Source organism: Pan paniscus, chromosome 8 (assembly GCF_029289425.2).
Source record: "Pan paniscus chromosome 8, NHGRI_mPanPan1-v2.0_pri, whole genome shotgun sequence".
Classification (NCBI taxonomy): Eukaryota; Metazoa; Chordata; class Mammalia; order Primates; family Hominidae; genus Pan; species Pan paniscus.
Window position 1 is genome coordinate 112,989,985 of NC_073257.2, and position 25,457 is coordinate 113,015,441.

Sequence of the window (25,457 nt, forward strand, 5' to 3'; positions counted from 1 at the left end):
TTGTAATCCTAGTACTTTGGCAGGCTGAGGAAGGAGGATTGCTTGAGGCCAGGAGTTTGAGACCAGCCTGGGCAACATGCAAGACTCCCATCTTTACAAAATATAAAATAAACAATTTAGCCAAGCATGGTGGCATGTGTGCCTGTAGTCCCAGCTACTCTGGAGACTGAGGTGGGAGGATCGCTTGAGCCCAGGAGTTCGAGGCTGCAGTGAGCTATGATCTTGCCACTGCCCTCCAGCCTGGGTGACAGACCAAACACACACACACACAATTTTATTTTAATTTAATTTCTTTTTCTTTAGAGATAGTGTCTCCTCCTCTTGCCCATGCTGGAGTACAGTGGCATCATCAGGGTTCACTGCAGCCTTGACCTCCTGGGCTAAAGCAATCCTCCCACGTCACCCTTCGAGTAGCGGGGACTACAGTCACGCCACAATGCCCAGCTTACTTGTTGTATTTTAGTTGCTTGTCTTTCAATGTCCTTTACCATCTTCTATTATACAGCAGTTTCCAATTTAGATGTAAATATTTTGTCAATATTTTCCTTTATGGCTTTTGTAGTTACTCTCTTATTTAAAATTGCTGTCTCTAGCCTGAAATTATTTAATTTTAACCCACATTTTATCTTAACATTTTTAGAGTCAACTCTTAATTTCCTCTCCAATCTACATTGTGAATAGTGTGAGATAGAAATAACCCTTTCGTGAAGTTTGGAGGGCCTCCCCGCCACTGTGGGTATCTGGACTATGAGTCTGATTTACTAATATCAAAGCACACCATTAGTGTTTTCATAATTTAGAAGCAAGAGGATGTGAAGCAACAGTGGGCATCAGGTGAGGTGAAGGAAGTGTGCAGTGGAGTGGGAGTGATGGGAGGGGACCCCTCACAGGGCTCAGCTGACTGGAGATACAAAAATGGCTCCCTGCAAAGAGAATAGCAGGTGGCCCCCAGGGATCCTGGGGGGCCATCTACCCGTGCCCTGGTGTACAAAACATCTTTCCAGTACACCCTGTGTCATCATATAAATGATCCGTTTCCTTAGCAAGCAACCTCTTCCCAACTACAATGTCAGTTGGAGGGCCAGGCACGGTGGCTCACGCCTGTAATCCCAGCACTTTGGGAGGCTGAGGTGGGCAGATCACCTGAGGCCGGGAGTTCGAGACCAGCCTAGCCAATATGGTGAAAGTCCATCTCTACTAAAAACACAAAAAAATTAGATGGGTGTGGTGGCACACACCTGTAGTCCCAGCTACTCAAGAGGCTGAGGCAGGAGAATCACTTGAACCCAGGAAGTGGAGGTTGCAGTGAGCCGAGATCATGCCATTGCACTCCAGCCTGCACAACAAGAGTGAAACTCCATCTCAAAAATAAAACAAAATAAATATAAAATAAAATAAAATAAAATAAAATAAAATAAAATGTCAGCTGGGGGACAGGGACTGTGTCCTCCTCATTTTTGTCTCCCTTGCACCAACACAGAGCCAGCACCCCTGGTGAATGCGCATACACCTTCCCGTGCCAGGCACATGCCCACACTTCCCTATGCTCAGGCTGGTGTGTGGGGTGGGTGTGTCTGGGTAAGCACGTGCATGACAAGTGTTGAGACTGCACATCGACATAGCCCACATGCTTGCGTCTCAGTGTGGCCATATGCATGCAGCTAGCACACCTGTGCTTGTGGGCATGGGAATACACATGTGTCTGCCTTTCTTCCCTTGACAGTTTTCTGCCCTCTACTTCCTTGGGTCAGAAAAAGCAGGAACTTTTTCTCTTGGCAGGAGGAATATTTATTAACAGGGATAAAGTGAGGATACTGCAATCCTTGTAGATTCTCCTGGGGAAGCCTCATTCTTTCTGAGGCCTCTGCCCGCCTTCTTTGCTCTCTTCTCCCCTCCTTTTTCTATTTCACATCTTTTTCCTTCCCCACTTCGGGAGGAAGCTCATCTAAGCTCAGCCTTTGCTGACAAGGCCATTTGGGCCCATTAGTTGCCTCCTAATGAGTGACTGCCTTCTCAGCCCCTTCCCCCACAGCAACTGGGAGGCAGGGATCAATTAGCTGCTGCCGTAAACACACACACACACAAACACACACACACACCCTTACATGTGTATTTATGCTTCCACATGTATATGTACACGTCACATACTATATATGATCATAAATACACTCATAGCAAATACACATACATCTTCTCTTCTTGACCAGTAATATCTCCTAGGGGTCTCTACTCTGCTCCTTGCTCTGTTCACCAAGAAGAACACCCATGGCCAACCCCACACTCCCCAGCTCAAACCCAGATTCCCATGATTCGAAATGAAGTTCAACTCTCATGTTTTACAGGTGGCCAAATTGAAGCTCAGAGTAGGGAGGTGACTTGTCCAAAATCCCTCAGTCAGTTAGAAGCCAAGCTGAGCTTATGCTCAGTCCTATGCCCTCTGATGCCCAGTGCAGTGCTACTGCATCCGAGAGAGAAGCGGGGTGTCCCATGCAGGCCCACCTTGATCACGACAGAGCTGTGGGGCTTCAAAGGTAGCATGTCTAGGTTAGGGTGTGCAGGCATGATCCTTAAGGTGATAGGGACTGGGGAGGCTCTGCCATGAACCAAGGAGGGAGAGGGTGGGCTTTCAGGGAGGCCTGCCTTGTCCCCTGGGTTGGCCTGGCCTGGAAATTGTGGAGAGAGGGGTCCAATCTCAGTCTCCCTCTGGCTTCTGCAAGTCTCACCATGGCTGTCTCTCCCTCCACCGAGTACTGACCTCAGGAATCCCTGATTCCTGGCAAGCTCCCTCTTGGCCAGATAGGAAGGGGGCACCTCACTGAGTACCCTGTTCCAAAGTGTCCTCTGGGGGAAGATAGGTTCCATCCTGGCCTTGGCCCTGGCCTGTTCTCCAGATTCCACACTAGGATGGGGGGTGTGAGGACTGGGTCCAGGCCTGAGGCACGCAAGACCCAGCAAAGTCCTGCATGACCAGCCTAGGCCACCTGGGTCAGAATGCCGTGGCACCACTGTGGCCAGCCACTTGGAGACATTCGTAACAAATACACATACATCCTCAGCAGCTGGGTTTATGGCTGAGTCTTAGCAATTTTGTCTCCTAAGGTCCCAGCCCTGCCAGGGACCCAGGCCCTGAATGGAAGAGCTGAAGACGGGTCTGAGCGGCCCTTGGGGAAACTTACCCAGGAGGGGTCACAGCAGGGGCAGGGGCTTCCAGAGCCCCCTTTCACCCCAGAAGCTGGAAATGATACTCTTCTTGCCCCCGCTCAGTCCCTCTCCCAGAGGCGGATGTTGTGGGGGGGCTGCAGTTCTCATCTACAGGCCCCTCTTCTCCCTGGGAGCCCCAGACCCCGCCTCCTCTCCCAATCCTGAGTCCCTGGCTGGAGGTACTGTGGAGACGGAGGCCTGTTACCTGCCACTCTCCATAGCCCTCAAGGCCGCAGTGAAGCCTGCCGGGGGCTCGAGGGGGCATCCTGGTAGCCCATCCCTTGGCTGATCTGGGTCTCAGTCAAGTCCCCAGGCCTGCTCCCTGGCCTCCCCCTCAGCAGGGCTTAGCTCAGCAAGTCCTCCCTTAGATTAAGTTTCCAAAGGGAATGTCCTTTTCCAGCGCAGCCCTCGCCCTACCCTGAAAGGCTCAGAGCAGCAGAGTCTTGGCTCTAGGGGTGTTGAGCCAGCAGGTGCCAACAGGGGATGGAGGAGGCAATGGGCCCTGGGGCAAGGGCAGTGGGGGACACGGGCTCCAGGTCGGGAAGACTTGGGCTGAAATCCTAACTTCCATTTAGTACCTGAGTGGCCTTGGAGAGCTATGCCACTTTTTTCCTAGAGAGCTTGTTAAAATACAGTACCGGGCCGGCGCGGTGGCTCACGCCTGTAATCCCAGCACTTTGGGGGCCGAGGCAGGCGGATCACCTGATGTCAGGAGTTCAAGACCAGCCTGGCCAACATGGCGAAACCCCATCTCTACTAAAAGTACAAAAATTAGCCGGGTGTGGTGGCACATGCCTGTAATCCCAGCTACTCGGGAGGCTGAGGCAGGAGAATGGCTTGAACCCTGGAGTCGGAGGTTGCAGTGAGCCAAGATCACACCACTGCACTCCAGCCTGTGGATGGAGCGAGACTCCATCTCAAAAAAAAATAAAAATAAAACGCAGTACCCCACTCTTAAGAGTTTTTTTTTTTTTTTTTTTTTTTGAGATGGAGTCTTGCTCTTCGCCCAGGCTGGAATGCAGTGGCACGATCTCGGCTCACTGCAACCTCTGCCTCCTGAGTTCAAGCAAGTCTCTGCCTCAGCCTCCCGAGTGAGTAGCTGGGATTACAGGTGCCTGCCACCATGTCCGGCTGATTTTTGTATTTTTTAGTAGAGATGGGGTTTCACCACCTTGGCCAGGCTGGTCTTGAACTCCTGACCTCGTGATCCACCTGCCTTAGGCTCCCAAAGTGCTGGAATTACAGGCATGAGCCACCGTGCCCGGCCAGAGATTTCTTAATGTGTAAAATGAGGAGAACAAGGGGTTCGCCACAAAGACTTCCTCGCAAGAATGAGAAGCCATGTATAATCTCTATTACTGTTTACTTACGTGTGCACTGACAATTTTTGGAAGGGCATACCTCCAGAAATGGGAATAACAGGAGGAAGGAGGGAGCCTTTTACTTTTCACTTTATTCTCTTTTGTCCTGTTTTAATTTTACTATGAAGCATGCTTTATTTTCATTTAAAGAAAGGAAGGGAAAGAAAAGAAAAGAAAAGATGAACCGCTCCCAGCCAAATAGCTGAGCCCCAGTTGAGTCAGTAAACGTAGTCTTAATTGTTATCTGTTAAATAGTTAACAACCCATCCTTCACTGGGCATTGTTTCTGGGTGTGAAAGTGATTTGTAAATAAATTGCTGTATAAATGTTAGTTATGATAAACAACTAGGTAATGATGTATTTCTATGCACAATTATGTATGTGAGGTGGCCTGTCCTAAATATGAGTGGCTGTGTATATCCTTCAGGGGAATTATGCAAATGTTGTAAAGCGGTGGTGAAGAGCACGCTGCCAGTAGCCATGCTGCCTGGGTTTGAATCCTGAATTCAGTATCTACTGGAGATATGATCTTGGGCAAGTTACTTAGCCTCTTTGTGTCTCAGTCATTCTGTCTTTAATATGGGGACAATTAGGCCAGGTGTCTCACACCTGTAATCCTAGCACTTTGGGAGGCTGAGGCAGGAGGACAGCTTGAGCCCAGGAGTTTGAGACCAGCCTGGACAAGATAGTGAGACCCATCTCCACAGAACAAAAATAAATAAATAAATAAAAACAATGGGGATAATTAGCCAGGCATGGTGGGGCACCACTGCACTCCAGTCTGGGTGACAGAGCAAGCTGCCCGCCTCTCTAAAATAAAAAAATAAAAAATAAAAAAATAAAATGGGGATAATACCTACTCCATAGGATTGCTGTGAAGGTTAAAGTGAACTAAGTCATGTAAAACTCTTAGAACATCCCCCAGCACATGGTAAGTGTTCAACAAATGTTTTTTATTTTGTGTATCTATGTGAGCATGTTAATGTTTCTCATCCCTTTAACAGGAGGAGCAGGTGGCCAGACACAGTGGCTCATGCCTGTAACCCCAGTACTTTGGGAGTCCAAGTGGGGAGGATCACTTGAAGCCAGGAGTTAAAAATAATACTAATACTAATACTAATAATAATAATAATAATAATAAAAAGAGGAACATTGTCTGACCCTTCTCTCATTAGAGGGGCTTTGTGGCTCTGTCCATCCTTTCAGTCTGTTTGTAGACACTTAACTTTGGTAACTGCGAGCATCTGGAGTGCTTGAGGAAGCTGGGCTTGCTCAGAGCTCCCATCCTAACAGGAAGCCCTGGGAGCGGAGGAGAGACACACATCTAGCTTGCATCCCACCATCGATGCTTCCAGGACACTTCTGGGGGTGGCAATATACCCATTGTGCCCCTGGGTCACTCAGATAAAATATCAGCTGAGCCAGGAGGGAACCACTGAGGGTGGGGGTGGAGAAAAGTAGGTCACTCTCAGAGGCCATCCAAGAGCCAGGGGCAGGGAGGGGCAAGGCGGGGGCGGGAGCAGTTTATAAGGGAGGCTCTGCAAGCTCAGGTCAGAGAGAGGTGTCATTCCAGCAGCAGTGGCAAGCTTAATTCCCCATCCTCTTCTGCAGGGTCAGCCTGCCCTCCCACCCACCCCACTCCCAGCTCTTGCTGCTTCTGATGCTGCTGGGAGGGCTGTTCCAGTGCATCCCACCTCTGGAGGCACCTCTGGGAGATGCTGGGCTGCCAGGCAGGTTGAGCAGGTTTGAGAGAAGGTGGGAGGGACCCTGACTTGGAGGAGGGACCTCGGCCTGGAATGGAGCCGGGTTCCTCAGGCGCCCAGACAGGTGGCAGCCTGAGGAGGGGTGCAAATGTGCTCAGAGCCAGAGCCCAGCCTGGAGGGAGATGGGAGAGCTAAGACAGGCTGACCTCCACCCCTGGGCTGCACAGCCCCGTTCCCAGTGTAGGCCCTATGTCCCAGAGACCTGCAGAAGTCAGAGATTCTGAATGCAAAACTGGGACATAGGGTCAGGCAAGGGCTTGTGAGACACATGGGATAACGTAATTTAAAATGGGACCTACCGCTCTACCCCCTCCATGGGGCATGAGCACACGCACTGGGAAATCATCACCTGTAGGCTTGTGTGTATTCATCACACAAGCACACACTGTCAAACACATCACCCGCAGGCACGAGTACACAATCATGAACACATAGATACTCGCAGGCACAGACACCACACGGGGATGGTGCTGGAGCCCAGAGTGCTCTCTCTCGCTTTCCAGGTTCAGAAATCAGATCCTGGGAGTTTAAATAGTGTGACCAAGGGCCACCTTTGGAGGGTCCCCAAAGAGAGGCCCTCTTCAGGCTTTTCTCTCCTAAGAAGCCACTCCTTTTTTTTTTTTTTTTTTTAAATTTTAGAGCAAACATCAGCCAGAAGCCACTCTTGCCTAATACCCCGCAGCCACGACCTCCCTCCATAAGTCTTCTGTCCCTCTGTGGAGTGGCTGGCCTTCCAATACTGCCACATTTGTGTGCACACCTGAGGTCTGACCCCTTCCAGGACTCCAACTTGGGGGCTCCTGGAGGGCTAACTCCTCCCTGATCAGGGTTTTTCCCTCAGGGACACTGCTTTATTATTATTATTTTTATTTTATTTATTTACTTATTTTGAGACAGAGTCTCGTTCTGTCGCCCAGGCTGGAGTGCAGTGGTGCGATCTCGGCTCACTGCAAGCTCCGCCTCCCGGGTTCACGCCATTCTCCCCCCTCAGCCTCCCGAGTAGCTGGGACTACAGGCGCCCACCACCACACCTGGCTAATTTTTTTGTATTTTTAGTAGAGACAGGGTTTCACCATGTTAGCCATGATGGTCTCGATTTCCTGACCTCGTGATCCGCCCGCCTCGGCCTCCCAAAGTGCTGGGATTACAGGCGTGAGCCACCGCGCCCGGCCGGGACACTGCTTTAGAAGGGGGTCAATGAGTTCCAGTAAGAAGGCCAAGAAAGCCGAGATGGAGGTGGGCAGGAGGGCTGTGGCAGTGAGGAGAGCCTTGGTTTGGACAGGCGTCTCACATTCAGGCTGGCCACCCAGATCCACGTGCCTCCTGCACAGAGGCACCTCACCTGGAGGGGTGAGGAGCAGAGAGGAGGAAGAGCACGGGGCAAGTTGGCGAGATGAGCCATATGGGCACATGTAGGGGAAAGTGCAGGCAACAGTATTCCTATTCTATTTTGGGGGTAAATGGATATATGTAATACTTGTCCTCAGATACTCATGCTTATACACACATAGGTTCTCACACACATGAAAACATTCTTAAAGCAGACACACCATATGGACCTGGGATTTCACCCACAGATGCCCACTCTCACCCTTCACCCTCAGCCCCCACGCCGCCCTGCTTCTCACACACGTGCTCACTCTCACATGCCGGCCAGCTCCCAGCTTCTCTGGCTCAGGCTCTGAACAGAATGTGAATGTGATAAAATCGACAGCTGAAAACTGTCCTGAGAGCAAAGCTGTACTTTGTTGAGAAACCTGAGCCCTTATTGGAGGAATACAAGTGTCTGTGTCTGGGGGCTCGGGGAGAGGGGAGGTCGTGGGGTGGTCCCCCAGGGCGCCCGTGGCCACTGGGCTGTTTCCATCACAAAAAAAATGATGAAAGGAGCCGGGCAGTGAGAGCATGGCTGTGAGTAAATAAAGCTGCCACCTTTGACCCTGGGAGGCCAGAGCTCATCCCAGAACGAATGCTCATTAGGGAGGGGGTGCTCAGGCCCAGCCCAAGTTCTCCAGCACCAGAGGCCCAAGGCCAGATTCCCAAGGGGGAGGGGATATGAGAACCCCTGTGTGAGGCTAGGGGACATGTAGAGGGAGTAGGGGGTGGAGAAAGGAACAGGGGATGTGGGAGGGGGTTGGGGACATTAGGGAGAGGATGATGGTCATGGCAGAGGGATGAGGACAGGTAGGAGAGCTCTGACTTCTGGCTCCCCCTCCCTGGACTCTTCTCTCTGCAGCCTCTCCAGGTCTCTTCCGCTCTTGGGCTCTGAAACAAGCATACATCTCCCTTCTCCTGCTGTAGGCTCGGTTTGCTTATTTTTCTGATCACCAGGAACTATAGGCAAACAGGGGTTAGCAAAAAAAACAAACACAGGGCAAACTACAAAGTCACCAGGAATCCCAGAAAGGTTGAGAAGTGGTTGATTCTGGCTTTGATTCAGAAATAAAAGAATTGGCCAGGCATGGTGGCTCATGCCTATAATCCTAGCACTTTGAGAGGCCGAGGCAGTTGGCCTGCTTGAGCTCAGGAGTTCGAGACCAGCCTGGGCAATGTGGCAAATTGAAGAAAGAAAAAGGAAGGAAGGAAAGAAGGAGGGAAGGAAAGAAGGAAGGAAGGAAGGGAGGGAGGGAGGGAGGGAGGGAGGGAGGGAGGGAGGGAGGGAAAGAAGGAAGGAAGGAAGGGGAGGGAGGGAAGGAAGGAAAGAAAGAGAGGGAGGGAAGGAAGGAGAGAGAAAGAGAGAAGGAGAAAAAGAAAGAAAGAAGAAAGAAAGAAAAGAAGGAAGAAAGAAAGGAAAGAAAAGAAAAGAAAGAATTGCCAAACCCACATCCTATGGGTCTGTCCCAAACTCCTTTCCTACAGATCTGTTCAGCTCAGCACCAGACAGTCCTGGCCTGGAGCAAAGCTCAATAAAGTTGGCTGCATAGATAAATAAGTGGGTACATAGATAAATGCATGGGTGGATGAATGAAAGAAGGGTCTTGGTCATCAACCCTGACTCTGTCTGAGTTCAAACTTCAAGCACTTATGTGGGGCTGGCCTCTCGGTGGGGCCAGGCAGGATCCTCTTCCCCTTCTCTGCAGCTGACCTCTGGGCCCCCCTCCCCCCAGGGCTGACATTCACTTTATTCTGTAGTCACCTTGGCTCTTACAGGCTCACCTGGTCCAGTCTCAAGAGAAGAAAGCACTTTGCGATGTGGCTCTGAAAGACCCCTGCCCTGCATGTCTCTTCATCCTCTGTGGACCCAGCAGCCACTCCCTTTGTTCCTCCCAGAGGCTACTATGTGGCCAATAAGTAGGTCCTGGAAAGTCCTATTTTGGCTAATTTTAATGAGTGATATAATAATAAAATGTAGCAATAAACTGAGTTTTCACCAAAAAGACAAGACTCCCAGGTTTTTATATCAGGACATAGAGGCAACAGTGACAAGAAACAGATCAGTATACTTCCCACCCCTGCCACCCCATCTGTCCCTGACTTAGAAGGAGGAATAGAAAGAGGAAGTTCAAGAAAAGCATCCCTATTTTTCTGTAAGGGTGAGGTTGCTGGAGGAAGTCCAGCACAAGGACACTCCAGGCAGAACAGAGTTATCAGGAGGCCAGTCCTCGGCTGGGGGGGCTGTCTCTGTCCCGTAAGACATGCCTGCAGCCACATGCCCAGAACTTGGCCTTTCTTTATGCCCCAGACACAATGCTTATTTTCCCTGAATCCCTGAGAGTGACCTGGCTGGGTCTTTGTCCCTGGGGGAAATAGGAAAGCTGAACCCCCAAGTGGGGAGGAGGAATCCAAGGTAGCTGACCCCTGTGTGTTCCCACTGGATGCTTGGTCTGCACCAACGGCCCCCTCCTGGCCAAATTTCTCTTGCTGCATCAGATAAAGGAGAAAACCAGGTGGGTTCAGCTTCAAAAACCAGCCAAAGACCTAGGAGACAGAGGCATCACAGAAGTCAATCACCATTTTCTGCCTCCCCTGTTAGAGTTCCCTCAACTCAACTCCAGCCTGAATCATCGCCAACTTTTCTGAAGTTACTCTGGGACAGACACTATTCTGTGGGCTTTACATGAATTTAACCCTCACAGGAGGTCTATGAAGAGATGCTGTAATTATCCCCAATTCCAGATGAGAAAACTGAGGTCTAGAAAGTCAAGTTACTGGTCCAAGGTCACCCAGTTGTTATTATTATTATTATTATTATCATTATTATTATTATTATTGAGATGGAGTCTCGCTCTGTCACGAGGCTGGAGTGCAGTGGCGCGATCTCAGCTCCCCGCAACCTCCGCCTCCCGGGTTCAAGCAATTCTCCTGCCTCAGCCTCCCGAGTAGCTAGGACTACAGGCACCTGCCATCACGCCCAGCTAATTTTTTTTATTTTTAGTAGAGATGGGGTTTCATCATGTTGGCCAGGATGGTCTCAATCTCTTGACCTCGTGATCCTCCTGCCTCAGCCTCCCAAAGTGCTAGGATTACAGGTGTCAGCCATGGTGCCCAGCCCAGTTTTTATTTTTTTATTTTTATTTTATTTTATTTTTTGAGACAGAGCCTCGCTCTGTCGCCCAGGCTGGAGTGCAGTGGCGCAATCTCGGCTCACTGCAACCTCTGCCTCCTGGGTTCAAGCAATTCTCCTGCCTTAGCCTCTGGAGTAGCTGGGATTACAGGCACACACCACCACACCTGGCTAATTTTTGTGTTTTTAGTAGAGACTTGTTGGCCAGGCTGGTCTCAAACTCCTGACCTCAGGTGATCTGCCTGCTTCAGCCTCCCAAAGTTCTAGGATTACAGGTGTGAGCTACCGCTCCCGGCCTTGCCCGGTTTTTAAGTGGAGGATTGGAATTGGCACCCCAGCCATCTGGCTTCTAGGTGGCTGGCAGGTATCTGAGTCTGGTTTGGGGACAGGAAAGCACAGGCTCAGGATCAGATTGGAAGATGAGTGAGTATCCCCAGCTAGCTGCCCTGGAGCTCTGCTGCCAGGACCCCCATTGGACCCACAGCAGGTAGAGGCGCAGCCCTTTCACAAGCAGCACCAAGGTCTCCTCTGTGCTGACAGAAAGGTGCAAACACATACCTCTCCCTTCCCCATTTTACTGAACTCTTACCTTCTCAGCAACAAAAAACTTCATCAACATTAAACACCACCATGATGTATGTTTATATCACTCATAATGCTTCATCTCTTGATCTTATTAAGGTTAAAACCAGCGGTGGCTCACACCTGTAATCCCAGTACTTTGGGAGGCTGAGGCAGGAGGATTGCTTGAGCTCAGGAGTTCACGATCAGCCTGTGCAACATGGTGAAACCCTGTCTCTACAAAAAATACAAAAATTAGCCAGGCATGATGGTATGCATCTGTAGTCCCAGTTGCTCGAGAGGCTGAGGTGGGAGAATCGCCTGAGCCTGGAAGTTTGAGGCTGACGTGAGCTGTGATCACACTACTCCACTCCAGCCTGAGCAACAGAGTGAGACACACACACAAAAGCTAACATCTGTGCTTTTTCTGAGTTTAGCCCATAAAAATATATCATCTTCTTCAATTTTTTAAAAATTTAACTTTGCATTTTTTTTGTTGTTTTGTTGTTGTTTTGAGATAAGTTCTGGCTCTATCGCCCAGGCTGGAGGGCAGTGACGCCACCTCGGCTCATTGCAACCTCCACCTCCCAGGCTCAAGCCATCCTCCCACCTCGGCCTCCTGAGTAACTGAGACTACAGGCATGGCACCACCACACACAGCTAATTTTTGTATTTTTTGTAGAGACGAGGTTTCACCATGTTGCCCAGGCTGGTCTCAAACTCGTGAGCTCAAGCAATCTGCCCAGCTCAGCCTCCCAAAGTGCTGGGATTACAGGTGTGAGCCACTGCACCCAGCATGCATTGTTGGTTTTTAAATTTTTTTTTAAAATTAAGACAGGGTCTCGTTCTGTCACCCAGGCTGGAGTGCAACGGCACAATCACAACTCCTGGGCTCAAGCAATCTTCCCACCTTAGCCTCCTGAGTAGCTGGGACTACAGGCATGCGACACCATGCCTGTTTGCCTATTGTTTTGTTTTTGTTTTTGTTTTTTGTTTTTCTGTACAGAGACAGGGTTTCGCCATGTTGCCCAGGCTGGTCTTGAACTCCTGGGCTCAAGTGATCTGCCCACCTTGGCCTCTCAAAGTGCTGGGATTACAGGTGTGAGAATTCCCCAATTCCCTGCCTAGCCTATTTTTATTTTTATATGATATAAAATAACTTAAATTCATTTTTAAATGGTAAGGCTTTTCTCAACACAATTTATTGGTAATGTTCTTTTCCCCATTTTCTAATACCTATATTAAATTCTTAGGTGTGATTATGTTTATTTCTAGGCTCTATTCTGTCCCATTGATTTAAGTGCCAATTTTGATGCCTGCGCTACATTGTTTCCATTTAATTATCCTATAACAAAATGTTTTAACATCTGGTCAAACTTGCTCTTCTTTAGAAAATTATTTGACAGGTTCACCTATTTACTCTTTCATGTGAAATGTAGAATCTTTTTATTTTTCTGAGTTTCAAGAAAATGAGTTTTTGTTTAGTAGGGCATCAAGTCTATGAATTGCCTTGGGGAATACTGATATTTTATAATGCATGGAGTCTTCACCTAGAATGTGGCACATCACACCATTTTCCTGTGTTGTGTTTAGCAGTTTGATGGGCTGTGTGCTATTCCTTTGTGCTGATGTCCCCTAGCTGACTTAACCACTTCCCCAGTGTTGGGTATTTGGATTGTTTCCAAGGTGGAACTATTATGAATAGCGCTGCTATAAACATCTTTGTACAAATTGCTTTTTCATTTCCTTGGGATATGGTCCCAAAAGAGGGATAATCTGAGCAAAGAATATGAACAGTACTGTATTTTTTGTTACATAACCCAGGGAGGATGGAACCAATTAGCAGCAACATATGAAGAAATAGCTACTTTTCCCTTACAAACCCTCAAGCAGCATGAAGACTTAAAAGGGTAACTTGTTCCTAAGAGAAAAAAACCACAGCTACCTGAGGACAAAAGGGGGAGTTTGAGAGCACAGGGTTCTTTTTTTTTTTTTTTTTTTTTCTGAGACAAGAGTCTCTCTGTTGCCCAGGCTAGAGTGCAGTGGCACGATCTCTGCTCACTGCAACCTCTGCCTCCCAGATTCAAGGGATTCTTGTGCCTCAGCCTCCCATGTAGCTGGGATTACAGGCATGTGCCACCACACCTGGCTAATTTTTGTATTTTTAGCAGAGATGGGATTCGCCTTGTTGGCCAGGCTGGTCTTGAACTCCTGGCCTCAAGTGATCCGCCCGCCTCAGCCTCCCAAAGTGCTGGGATTACAGGCATGAGCCACTGTTTCTTGCCTTCCTTTCTTTTTTCAAAGTCCACACCCCACTGGAGCCTGCCCACTAGGTTCCTACTTCCCATTTTAAGCTCTTCAATTGGCTTACAGAGTGCAGATGATGGTCAGGTTCTGATTCCAATGAATAGGCCACGCCCCTCAGCACAGATTTTTTGCTCTTCGTACTTCTCCAGGTCCTCCGGGATGACTCATAGCCCAGGTACCTTCTGGGGAGTGGTTTTTACCAATACTGTCGTACAACTGCACAAGGCCCAGATAGGTTGAACACATTATAATATGTACACAGAATTCCCATCAAGGATAAGAGAAGCCACTTTTCTCAACCCTGGCAAACTCCGGGATATTCCATGGCAGCATCACCTTTGGAAACAATGCTTGGCATATGGATTGGTTGTGTATTTATGTGTGCGTGTTCTTTTGTGTGGACATGCACACCTGTGTGGTTGTATGCATCTCTGAGTGCATGCTTTTCAGTGGGGGATAGTACAGATGCATGTCTGCATAGCTGGACCCATGACTTCAATGATGGTCAATGTGTTATGCTTACGAGTTTGCATACACATTTTTGAGAGTGAGGAGTCTGTATGTACCTCTGAGTGTGTGTGTGTGTGTGTGTTTGTCTATACATCATGTACAAGTCATGTGAAAGGCCTGGTTAGGAAGGTTTCCCATACCCAGAGCACTTAGAAAAGACTCGGGAGGGACACTGGCTAGGAGAGGTGGGGTAAAGAGAAGGTCTAATCCTTCATAAATAAGCAGAGGGATGTTGTGGTCAGTCAGAAATGTCTCCAGGCAGATTCAGGCAGGTTTTCAGTATTTAGCAAAGTCACTTGTAGCCCAGAGCAAGAATGGTGGGTGGGAGTTGGGGGTAAGTGTGTGCTGGCCAGATTAGGTCTAGCCCCAGTTTTAAGGGGCAAGGGATAGAAGAATATAGTAAAGCATTCGCTGTCCCCCCATCCAACAGGCTCTGGGCCCCATCCTGTCCCCTATGGCCTTCCAAAGGCTGGACAATTCTACCTTGATGGAGAGGTGGTGGCTGCTGGAAAGGGCCTCCAGGAGGCCTACAAAGAGGCCTTGCTCGTGCCCCTCACTCTTCTGCTTGCTCCAAAATCAGAGAGGCCTCCTTCTTCCAGAAGCTGCTTAAAGGTTTCGCTGACTTCAGAAGCAAGGAGGAGGAGGGAAGAAGGAGAGGAGGCCTCTGAGGTGGGGAAACTTTTGCTGAGATTGCAGGCTCCCCAGCCCCTCCCTGGTTCCTCATTACTGAGTCCTTGGGCATGAAATGTCTTTTTATTTGAAGGCCGAGAAGAACCAGGGGTTGTGTTAATGACCAGCAAGCAGCAGGGCAAGAAGTAGGCAGGGGGCTGGCTCTCTTGACCTTGAAATCCTGTCTGCACTTTTCTGCTGTGCAGATCCCCTATTTTCCCAGATCTCTGTCACCTTAGCCCTGCCCTCTTAATGGGACCCTAAAGAAGACACAAGAAGAGGGGTTAGGGAGGCAAGAAAGGCACACAGTGTCTGAGGAACTCATCAACTGAGTCTGGAAAATTGAGCAGGGCTGAACCAGAAGGGATGATATACATCTTACATAAATTTCAGTGCAGTCACAAGAAAGAAAGAAAAACAGAGATAGCCCAATAAATTAGGAAACCTTTACACTGTTTCGGCTTGATGAATGAGAAGACAGAATCCACTATACCTCTCATAAGCAAGAAAAGCAAGAGTTAGAGCAGTTAATTGATCTGTTTACAAACATACTATAAAAGCAGTGTGACTACAACTCTGTGTCCTGTGACTAGACCCATGTCTCTGTGACTCTGAATCTATGATCCAAAAAAGGATTGTTTTGTTGTGTTGTGTTTTTTGAGACAGAGTCTCTATCTGTCACCCAGGTTGCAGTGCAGTGGCACAATCATGGCTCACTGCAGCCTAGAGCTCCTGGGCTCAAGGGTCCTCCCACCTCAGCCTCTGGAGTAGCTGGGACTACAGGCATGCGCCATCATGCCTAGCTACTTTTCTATTTTTATAAAGATGGGGTCTTGCTATGTTGCCCAGGCTACTCTTAAATTCCTAAGTTCAAGCGATCCTCCTATCTTGGCCTCCCAAAGTGCTGAGATTACAGATGTGTACCACTGTGCCTGGCCAAACACAGTAGTTCTTAAAAATTGTGTGCTCTTGGCCACTTGAGGAGGGACTCATGAACTGTGCTCTGAGAATGTGCAGGGAGGCAGAACTTTGATTTCGTTTTTGAAGTAGGAGTAGAAATTTTCTTTCCTTTTGGCGGGGCTGGGCATAGGGAAAGGGGTTTTCAGGGCTTTGCACCCAAGGGATGACTGGGGAAGGTGTGAGCGTTTCTATCAGTTGGTACAACAGGGCAAAGGGCAGCCAGCGACTGGGGCAAGGTACTACAGATGAAACGAAAGTAAGTGCAGTGCCTTGAATGGAGGGGGAAGGGATTTGGATCCCCACCGCCAAGGCAATGCGAAGCCTTGAGCAATTTCTGAGTGGGGGAAGAACACGGCCTGTATGCCCTTTAGGGGAGAAAACTTGGGCCCCTCCCAGCAGTGTGGATTAAAAGAGAGGGGCTTAGCACCAGCCGGGACTAAACTGCTGCAGAAATAGACGATAAATGGAGGTGAGGGTGCCGATGAGGCTCCCGGCTTCGGTGAGGCTGCCTCTGGAGAAGGGGCGCAGGGGGAACTCCTGGCCAAGAGGCCAGGAAAGGCTGGGAACCCAGCACCCCTGAGAAAGGGCGCAGGCCGCGGCCCCCAGCGTGAGGCGGCCACGCTTCGCTTCGGCCGTTCTTGGAGAGCGCGCGTCCCGGAAGCGCGGGCTCTGCGTTCTGAGCCTCGCACCTCATTGAGAGGTTATTAATAGGGAGTTTGTCTGGTGTCAGAGCGCAGACATAAACTGCATTAGCATTACCCCATAATCTTATTTTGTAAACGCTCATGCCGTTCCGTCTCCTGTAATTGCATTGGGAAGATGCAATATTTATGAAAGGGGAGAGGGGAATGTCACTGTTCATTTCGGTGCTGCAGTAAAAGTCCCAGGAAAGACGGTGCTGGCCGCCCAGGCCTGGCGGTGGGCCTGCGAGAATACCCAGCGTTGGTGCCGCGCGCCCTCTCGGTGTCCCGCTGGCTGCCCCCAGCCCAGAGCTCCCTCCTCAACCTACCTCACTGAGCCTTGGGCAGCAGTGGAGGATGTGCCGGCAGGAGCAGCAACCACGTCTCCCCAGTGGTGTTATCCCTCCCAGGTGGTGGTCCCTGGCGAATGGGGCACAAAGATATGAGATGCACTGAGTCTTTCTGGTGGGTGGGAGGCTCAGGCTTCGCCTAGCTCCCACCCTTAGTCGGGGTTTTCTTTTGCCAGGAGGCAAACCTACTCCAGAGCTGAGTGGAGTGGGGCTAAGGGTGGCAGTGGAGGTGAGGAAGTGGGTGATTTGGTCAAGTAGGGGCAGGGGGGCAGTAGAGGGCAGCAGCAGGTGGGAGGCACCCCACCAGGGGTCCTGGCTGGGGCTGTGTTGGCCACTGAGATGATCCTGAAAACCCAGTGCAGCCAGGGATTCCTAGGATGGTTTCCCTCTTCCACGGCCCTAAGAGCCCCGAACTGGATCCCTAGGGCACCTCATATGTACACTCAGTCCAGAACCAGGTCTCCGGCTTCACAGTGGAGAAGGCAAAGTTGCCCGTGGGACTCAGGGGCATGCCCCGTGCCCACCCCGCCTGAACATTCTGGTCTGCACCAATCTTGGGTGGAGCTCAACAGCCAGGGAAGTCTCACTGGTGTCCAGAACACCTCTGAGTGGGTATCTGCTGGTGACAAGCTGAGACTCTGGTCTGCCCCCAGGCACTTGCAGTTCAGGGACAGACACACAAAGTCTCTGCCCTAGGAGCCGCAGGCGACCTAAGTCAGAGGAGTTATTTCCCAGCCACATATCGGAGGCTTCCTGTGTGTTGTGGAGAGGGTGGGGGGATCTGTGAGCTTAACCTCAAAAGGGCTACAAGTATTGGAACAGTCCGGATATCAAGGATGTCAGGAGTGGAAGAGCTGAACAGAAACTGCTGGTGCTTCATCCCAGGAAGGCAGAGCCCATGGCGGGTAGGGGAGAATGGGAAAAGTGAGGTGCCAGGAGCCCCACTGTAAATTGCCGGTGGTCGGGTCGAGGGGTGAGGTGGCTGCAGAAATCTGGGCCGACAGGAGGGCAGATGCCAGGCAGCGACTTTATGTGGGCCCCAGGGCAGTGCCGGGACTCAGGCCCAGCTCCCTGGTTTTGGGGCTATTGTGGCCCCCAGGGATGGGAGCTTGGTCTCCTTACAAATCCCATTCATGCGTCACTACAAACAGCTCTAATAATTCCTGCCCTGCAGTACCTGTGCACTTTACCATATCCACACCCCCCCCAGCATCCCACCCCACTGGCAGGGGCTGACAGCTCTGGTGCTCTTGCACTCTCGGGCACATGGCCGCACACCCAGACCCACTCGCTCATCTCAGGCTCATACCACACTCAGGAAGGCCCCTAACTGGTCTAATTCCCAGCAGTGGCCTTCCCCGCACCCGCCCCTCGCCCCTCCCCGCTCTAGCTTCCCGACTTTGGTGGGGAAGGGGCACCGGAACGCAGGGCAGCTGAGAAGGACCGGGCGGAGGAGAGCGACGGCCCCTCCCGGTGTCAGCTTCCTCGCCGCAGTCCCATTAATCACAGTGCCGCAGTCCAATTGGGGATCCCGGGCGCCCAGGGCCGCCCGCAGCCCCAGGGACAATGGGATTATTTCCGGGGGGAGAGGCCGCCTCGGGCCGGGGCTCAGGCGGAGACGCCTCCTTCCCTCAATCCGTCCCTCGGCACCCAAGGAGCGCCTGCGGCGGCCGGAGACGAGTGGCAGAGCGGACGCGGGTGGCGCGCGGGTGGCAGGGCCTGGCCGACCTAATTCAATTAGCTGGGCCGCCGCCGCCTCCGTGCGACTCTGGGCCCGCCGGGACTCCAGCTCTGGGCAGCTGCTCTTTGTGCACGAAGACCATGCATATGGATGCGGTTCCTCCCCCTTCGGCGCTCACCCCACCCACACCCACTTCTGGCACCTGCGGCTTGCCCCGCCCCCCCACTCCTTCCCCGCGAGGGAAGGCGACCGTGGCCTCCCCAGGAAAGTTGGGAAACGGTGGTTGCTTTTGAGCTCCCTGTGGCCGTCTTCAGAGTATGTGTGAGAGGGGAGGGGGTGGTTTTGTTTTTTTGTTTTGTGTTATCTGAGCAGGAAGGTCTGTGTGGAAGTGAGCGTGCCTGTAAGTCTGTAGGAGTGTGGTTAGGTGTGTCTGTGTGTACCTGTGCACCAGCAACCATAGGGCTGTGTGCACGGAGGGAGAGGGTTTCGTTTGGTTCTGGATCTGTGCTGCAGAGACTGAGTGGGATGGATGTGTTTGTGGGCATCTGCACATGAGTGCATGAAGGAGGCTTTGTGAGCACGTGTGGGGACTGCACACCGAGGAGTGTCTGCGTGTTCGTGTGCAAGGTGAGTGGGCGTCTGTGCATCTGCGTGTGAGAGTGTTGCCTCTGTGCCAAGCCTGTGTCTGGAAGTCTTCGGGAGTTGGGTATTTCTGTGTGTCACCATTGGTGTATATGCTGTGCTTCAGTGTGTAGTCAGGACACCATGGGGAACATGTTAACCTCCCCGCCCCAACTACCACCGGCCAGCAGATGGGTCTCCCCAGCTGAGGCCATTTTCTCCACCGCTCCCCACCCCGCCTTGCTTTTCTGGTGGAAGAGGAGCTTGGCAAGTTAGTATCAAACCTGAACTCCATCCACCAGGCTCGGGTGGAGGCAGAGTCCTAGGTAGCCAGGCTCTCTCATCTTGAGGAGGTGTCCCAGTCAGTTTTCCACTCCCAGCACAGTCCAGCCCTGGCTCAGCAGGAGCCTGCAGCTTCCAATGTGCAAACAGTCCTAAGTACCCCCTGAAATAACTAGACCTGCCTGTGTCAAGGTGACCCTAGCACGTAGGAGGGACTGCATGACCCCCACCTCCACCTCTTCAGCCACAGTTCAGGATTGGGTCCCCTGGGAGGCTGGGTTTCCTGTGCTTGAGCATCTCCACCCACCCTTACTCTGAGGCCAAATCTGCACCCCCAGCAGAGGCGAGGAATTGAGATGAGAAATCTGGGTAGAGCTGGCCACTGCAGGGCCGTCACCCACCCAGCTGGAAAGCTTGCCTCATTCCTCTGTTTTACTGTGCACAGGCAAAGTGAGGGATCCGCACACCTGTAGAGGTCCTTTCTGCAGACCGCAAAGGGAGCTGGCCAACCCCAGGAAGGAATAGGATGGTTCTTAGAAAGCAGCGGGGCCCTCAGAGGCCTGGTCCCACAGCAGGCTGGTGCTCTCTTGGCTTCTTCTCCGTCCCCCACACCTTAGTGCAGGGCTTGGCTTCTGGACCCAGCACAGACCCACCTGGCCAGCAGAGTGGAGCCAAGGGAGACACGAAGGATGAGAGAGGTTGGGGCTGGTCCACAGCCCTGGGTCCTAGGCTCAGCTGCCCTACTGATGGGACCCACTGATGGGACTCTGAACTCCGTGCCCAGGGAGCCCTTTGAGAGCTATCTGGGGGAGCAGGGCCCTGGGGGTCTGTCCTTCCCTGAGCCTTCTCTTAGCCTACTCCCTACCTGCCCCTTTCCAGGTTTCTGGCATCCTTGGAGGTGACTCAGGATGGGAGATTCCCTAATCAAGGCCACCATGGTCAATACAGTGCTGGATGGATGGTGGAATCTGAGGATCTCTGGGCCTCTCTTGGGAGGGAATTAGTCAGAGAGAGGCCTGAAGCCTTAGCTCAATGCCCAGGGGTAATGAGGCCAACAGCTTCCTTTAGGGTAAGAAGCCGAGCAGGGAGGGGAGACAGTGAAGGGAAGGGATCCCTACAGAAGCACCCTATTTCTGAAGCATCCACCTGCTGGGCTCTGATTGAGAGGAATGGGCAGGGGAGGAGAAGAAAATTCCCTACCCCTACACAAGGTGACAGCTAAGTGTGGCCTACAGCAGGGACATGTCTGTCTCCTGTCCATCTGTCCTTTATCCATTCAGGGTCTCTCCACTGATGGGAAAATGTGTGCCTGTCCATTGGTGTTGGAGAGGTCCTCCATATCTTATGTAAGAATTGGGTAGGGGGACAGGGGGCTGGCCTTGGAACAACCCCCCCAACCCCGAGGACTCATTGAGCTGAGTCACTTGGCCTACTCACTCCCCCTACCTCCTCAGTCTAGGCTCCTAGAGACCCTCCTCCCCAACCCAGGGCTCCTGGAGTTACAGTGCCCTTTACTGGGTCTCTAAGTCCCTAAGTCACCAGGTGATCCTGCCTCTCCCACAGCAGGGAAAGTTTTCTGCCCCTTTTCTGAGACAAATGGGAAGGTAGAGGGAACACTTTCGGTACTAGGAATGCAGACCCCATTGGCCCCGCCATGGATCGCATCATGTCACATATCCCCTTACATATTTCTCAGCCCCCTTTCCCTACTATATATCCATTGGGTATACCCTGTGTCCCCCTCCCCACGACCACAGGCCCATACACAGCCACTTCTCTGACAATTCCATCGGAATAAAAGACACTCCTCCCATGGTACACACCATCTGCAGCACGCAGTCGTAGCAGAGGGATGCCCTCATCCCATCACAGGCACTCACTACAGAGGAACAGTTGTAAACACATACTCATCCGGTTGCAGAAAACACATTCACTTGCATTCTCACTGACACATACATCCTCACATGACAAAATCCAGTTGTATAAAATACCCAGACTCCCTTCTTTTCCTCCAACACTCTTACCAACATGCATTTTGCTTGCAGTTGTATCCCAACAGCCTAACACAGTGCCTGATACATACTAGACGCTCTATAATTATTCATTGAATACATTGTTAAAATTATTTCTTAAAGACATGCCCAGGACATCTGCACAGCCCTCTCAATCCTGACTGTCACACAGGCTTTCCCATCCAGCTTTCCCCTCGTGGATGCACGGCCCCACAAACACAAAGTAATTAAGTTTCCACACATACCCGTAAGCTAAAGGACAACCCCTGGCCCGGGGGTCTCTTTCAGAGCGGGGAAGAGGAGGAGATTGTGTGGGATCCAAAGGGGCCTCCCCCTGGGCTGAGCCCGTCCTTTCCTCCTCCCCCAGCCCGGGCCCTGGCCCCAGCTGCTCTTCTTTTAATTGGAGGCACTTTTTTATTCTGCAGGCCAGGGGGAGCCAGTGCTTGGGGGGAGGGGTGTTACCAGGTGGCCTCAGAACCAGAGAGAAGGATCTGCAACTCACCTAGGTTCCTGCAAGATAGTCCTGTGAGGCAAGAGCCAAGTTTAGGCTTAAGGAAGCAGCTTGTAGTGAGTGGAGTCAAGAAAGCAGTGTTTGCGTCTGGTCTGCCCCTTTCCAGCTTTCAGTGCCTTGGTTTTCTCATCTGTAAAATGGGGATAACAAAAACCACATCACAGGATTAAAGATGAGTGGAGAGATCATTCTGGTGGCTCACACATGGCAGTTGCTCTGTGAGTCCTGCTTTCTTCCCCTCCCTCCTCATTCCTATCAGGGCTGTTTTGCAAGGCATGCAAAAGCACGGTGGAAACACAGAAGCTGCAGCGAATATAAACTTGTGTGAGTCTCCTCTCCTGTTTCAGAAAACTTCCCAACCTTGCAACACCGTGCTCAGGTAACACTGCTCTCAGGAGAAGGGGTGGGCGCCAGAGCCCAGCAAATCCTGACCCTCCGGTCTCATCTTTCTAGGTAAGGAAGGGACAGAGAGGGTAGTCTTGGCCCTCAGTAAATACCCTATTGGAAGACAAAGGCTGGGATTAAGCTGACTCACAGAATCCCAGCACCTCATTGAGGGTAAAAGTTGGGAGTATCCCCAATTGGGATAAAAGTTGACTCTGATAAACAAAAAAGGTAGGAGGGGAAAAAGGAAGAAATCCGTCAAGGAAGCGGCTGTGATAGCAGGGGAAAGTCAGTATATCCCTGGGCTGCTGGATTTTAATGAGAAGAGCTTGACAGTCTTAGTGGGCCATGTACAAGGGAGTGGTGACTCTGCCAACCTTAAGCTGGGCCAGGAATGGTAAAGTCTCCTCCCAGGTACCCTGGACAACTGGTACCAGATCTGAGGAGTTCAAGAGGTAGATCAGGCAAATGCCAAAAGGGTTGGGAGGCCATCTGAGCTGGAGATGTGCACCTGGAAAGATAGGTGGTTTATTTTATTTTATTTTATTTAGTTTTGTAAATTTTACCTTCAACCAACCCACACCAAAAGATGGGGTTTTAACTGCAGCAAGTAAAACTGTGGTGAGACTAAAAGGAGTGAGGCCACTAGGACCCAGCCTCAAAAAAAGCTGCAGTACCCTTCCCCATAGTTTTCAGCCTCAAAGAAGGAAAATAGCTCAGATTTTGAGATTCCAGATCAATCTTCTCTGTCTATGGAACTTGGAGCAAGTTTGTTCTCTTTACTGAGTCTCAGTTTTCATTTTCTTTTTAGAGATGGGGCATTGCTATGTTGCCCAGGCTAGAGGTGCAATTATAGCACATCTCAGGCTCAAATTCCTGGCCCCAAGTGATCCTCTAGCCTCACCCTGCAGAGCTGCTAGAACTACAGGCACGGGCCACTGCACCCAGCCATTTTTTTCTTTTTAAAAATGAGGTATAATTCATATGCTATAATATTCAGCCCCTTTAAAATGTATAATTCGGTGGGTTTTAATATTTTTAAAAGTTATGTAACCATCACCACTATCTCATTCCAGAATGTTTTCATCATTCCAAAAGGAATTCTGTATCCATTAGCAGTCAATTTCCATTCCCTGCTGCCCCCAGTCCCTGGAAACCACTAATCTACTCTCTGCCTCTGTGGATTTGCCTATTTTGGACATTTCATAAAAGTGGAATCATACAATATGTGGCCTTTGTGCTTGGCTTCTTTCACTTAGCAGAATAGTCTCCTAGGTTCATCCATGTTATAGCATGAACCAGCATTTCCCTTCTTTTCCTTTTTATGGCTAAATAATATTCCATGTGTGGATATACCAAATTTTGTTTATCTATTCATCAGTTGGTGGACATCTGAGTTGTTTCCCCTTTTGGGCTATCATGAATAATACTGCCATGAACATTCATTCAATTCTCTCAATTATAAAAAAATTGGGACATTTCTATTAACTTACCTGGGTTGTTATAAGTCTTAAATGAGATAAGCATGATGTGGTACCTGGCACAAAACTGTCTTTCAATAAATAATTTATTTCTGCTTTAGTTCCCTCAAGATAAGAGGCAGGAAGAGATTCATTCGGGGTCAGACAACTTCCAAAGTAAGTTATGGAACTCCCTGGGAAGGGGTAGAGTACCTGGATTGGGTAAGTGGGAAGAAGAGAACTGGCGAGGGAGCGGAGCCCTCTCATGTTTCTGCTTAGTGTTTTTTTGTTTGTTTGTTTGTTTTTTGAGATGGAGTCTTGCACTGTTGCCCAGGCTGGAGTGCAGTGGCGCGATCTTAGCTCACTGCAAGCTCTGCCTCCTGGGTTCACGCCATTCTCCTGCCTCAGCTTCCTGAGTAGCTGGGACTACAGGTGCCCACCACCACGCCTGGCTAATTTTTTGTACTTTTGGTAGAGACGGGGTTTCACCGTGTTAGCCAGGATGGTCTCGATCTCCTGACCTCGTGATCTGCCCGCCTCAGCCTCCCAAAGTGCTGGGATTACAGGTGTGAGCCACCATGCCCAGCCTTCTGCTTAGTGTTTACAAACAACTACCAATTTCACATTTGGCTTTGTCTTGAGTGGGCCTTTGTCCACCTGGCTAGAGCTCAGACAAGGTTTTCCCCACAGATACAAACTTCCAACCAGCACGTAGGTTTCCAGGCTAACCCACAAAAGCAAGTTGAGTCTAGCTCCTCCATATTGATCCACACCAATCATAGCTATTCTGAAATGTACTTTCCTCACATCTGTAAAATAGGGAGAATACTCATCTCGAAGGATTGGTGTAGAGTTTATATTGTTCTCCATAATACTTACTAACATCTGTCTTGTTGTATTTGCTTCTTTGCTTATTGTCTGACCTCCTCTATAGAATGTAAGCTTCATGAGGTCAGGACCTTTGTTTTGTTCACTGCTATGTCCCCCATGCCTAGAACAGTGCCTGACACATAGTGAGTACAGTACTCAATAAATATTATTGAATAAAGAGATACATTCATTTGTTATTCACCCAAGATGACCATATTTTGTTGTTTGGGGCTGTATTCTTCAGGAGAGAACAGAAATGAATAAGCCACTCTCTGCCTCCATGAAGATCTCTTCAAGTGGAGGTGACAGACATGCCCAAAGCAAATAGATTGCAATAAGACTTGATGGGAGAGAATGTGAGTCTTCACATCCTAGCATCTTTCCAGATAGAGACAGGGCCTACCCAAAAGTCTAATCTGAAACTGAACTGAAATAGAACAGAAATAGATCCCAAGTGATGGAACCTGTGCCTTTCCCAAAGCTTGGCTTCTAAAAGGTAGCAAACATTTTCTACTGGAGAGGGGAAAGACAGGAAGAAGAAAAAGGGAGTTTCCTCCTTTTCTCTTGGGCTCTCAGCCAGACAGCCACTGGCAAAACGTTGGAAAGGCCTAAATTTGTCCTGGATGCACTTCCCTGATCCTAGTCCCACCAATCCCAGCCCCCACGGCCTTAAGCCCCTATGGCTCCCTCCCAAGATTCCAAAAGTAAGAAAAGAACACACACCACAGTCCAAAGGCTTCTTGTCTGGAATAGCCAACCCTGGGGCAATTGTT

At 50.4% G+C, this 25,457-nt stretch overlaps 1 long non-coding RNA gene across 1 annotated transcript in view; it reads right to left on the bottom strand.

Moving 5' to 3' along the window:
- LOC130540559 (uncharacterized) overlaps positions 1 to 25,457 on the bottom strand; it is a 42,453-nt gene that overhangs the window by 16,263 nt on the left and 733 nt on the right. Inside the window, exon 2 of the long non-coding RNA XR_008954555.2 lies at positions 21,962 to 22,100. This is a non-coding gene — a long non-coding RNA (uncharacterized LOC130540559). The remainder of the gene's footprint in view (positions 1 to 21,961; positions 22,101 to 25,457) is intronic.